This window comes from Rhinolophus sinicus, linkage group LG04 (assembly GCF_036562045.2).
Source record: "Rhinolophus sinicus isolate RSC01 linkage group LG04, ASM3656204v1, whole genome shotgun sequence".
Classification (NCBI taxonomy): domain Eukaryota; kingdom Metazoa; phylum Chordata; class Mammalia; order Chiroptera; family Rhinolophidae; genus Rhinolophus; species Rhinolophus sinicus.
In genome coordinates this window covers 68,375,730-68,377,699 of record NC_133754.1, presented here as the reverse complement: position 1 = coordinate 68,377,699, position 1,970 = coordinate 68,375,730, and the positions used below count along the sequence as shown (strand labels likewise).

Below are 1,970 nucleotides of genomic sequence, written 5' to 3'. Positions count from 1 at the left end.
TCTCGGGGGTAGAAACAAAGATGATTCACAGGCTATCATGAGGCAGAATTGATGGATCTTCATGACTGATTGGATATGGGAGAGAAGGAAATGGAAGGGCTCCAGTGGGCAATTAGATATGTGGTCCTGAAACTCAGAAAGGGCACGGGGACAAATAAATAGATCTGGGTGTCAACAGCTTATTCATAGATGGAAATGAAATACATGCTAGTTATTCATCCTTAAGTAGAACAGGAAGTCTCAAATCAGAGCTGTGTATTGGTTACAGGGGACCCAAGAGCCAGGTACAAACAGACATACAAACAGATTTATAAAGGAAATCTGGGGAGAGTCCAGCAACACATTTACAGTAGGAGAGGGCATAATATGAAACAAGATCACTGATGATGGCTTGGAGATAAGAAGAGGGCCAGAGAGGAAGACTAAGAGGATCAAAGAAAAAGAGAGTGGAATATGGATTCCGAACTTAGAATCTATCCTTGTAAACTCAATTCATATCTATGGCTGTAAAATATAAACCTGATATTCTATATTTAATTGTTTAGTACATCATATGGTTTAAAATTTTTTTATATAAAACTTTTATTATTTTAACACAATGTATGTACATTCTAGGAATAAACAAAAATACAAATAAGCAGAATTTTAAAAATCACTCATAATCCTACCACTGACTGTATCTTTTTGTCTTTTATCCTTCACACATTTTTTGTGCATATCTGTAATATACAAATGTACTCTTCCCTTTTAAAAATACGATACTCACATATTACTTAGTAACGTTGTTTTTCATTTTATATCCTGTCAGGAACTTCTTTTTGTGCAAATGAGTAAAGTTCTATTAAAAGGCAGAGACTTGGAGATTGGTTCAAAATATGATAAACAATGGGAATGCAGATAAGAAGAGATGCATTTAAAACCACTAAGAGCAAGCAACAAGTTAAAAGTAGAAAAATGGACAAAGGTGTATCAGGAAAATACAAATCAAAAGAAAGCTATACATCAATGTTGATAGCAGAAAAAATAAAAATCAAGGTAAACTACATTAATAGGAGTAAGGATGGTTTCAATTAACCTTCCAACGCATCACTGTAAATAAATGTGTTTCTTACTCTCCTTATCACCTCTATTTCATTCACTCTCTAAACAGCATCTTTGCTTAAATGCTTGCTGTGTGTATCTTCTTTAAATTCCTGGAGAGACTGAATCAGCCTTTCTCTAAGTTTCTTCTGTTTTTTTCCTCCTCTGGCTCTTTCTCCTCCTCTGGCTTTGCCTCAAGCTTTGGTTCACTCTCATTTTCTGGTTTTCCTTCAGTTTGACAGGGTTTCATCTTGTGTCTCCCTCTTCCTTCCTCTCCTGCATCTTTCCTTTTTCTCTTCTTTTTTTCTGTTTGTTCCTCTTTGAATACAATTACAGGATTGATCCGGTCAGTTTCTTCCTTGTCTTTTCTAGCCTTGGGCCGTGCTGTGAACAACAGACCTGTAACATTCCAGCAAATTGGCTCTTTCTTCTTTCCCTGGCCTCAGGCCCTGCGGTCACACTGCAGAAGCTTAAAATTTTTTATTCCATAGTTCAGATACAGTCTCAAATTATCCTTTTTAACTGAAAATCTCCATTTGAGAACCATGGAAAGGTATCACTGAGTGTACCTGAGTGTACCTGAAGTAGTGGCGCGTGCCTGAGTACACCTTATAGTCCTCTGAGTTCCTGTACAAACTGTCCTCCAGATAAGGAGGAAGGTGGGGTTAGCAGACCTAACCTGTGAGTGTGGGCAGCTGTCCTAGCACTTGCCGTTCCATTAACTGCATAGGAAGACTAAGGGCAGGCTGTACCGTTCTAGGAGGGTCTATTCCTGAGACTGCTCAGGGCTGACTGTAAAATAGAACCCTCACACAGATAGGAATATTCACCATGTAGCATCTCACCCCTGTAACAGAAATGACTGCAGCCCTAAACGCAAAAACTTCCAG

The 1,970-nt window shown here is 38.3% G+C and overlaps 1 pseudogene; it reads right to left on the bottom strand.

Annotated features, from left to right (window-relative positions):
• Nucleotides 1–1,045: 1,045 nt before the first annotated feature.
• On the bottom strand, nt 1,046–1,330 carry LOC109457556 (transcription elongation factor A protein-like 9; annotated as a pseudogene).
• Between the last annotated feature and the right edge of the window lie 640 nt (nt 1,331–1,970).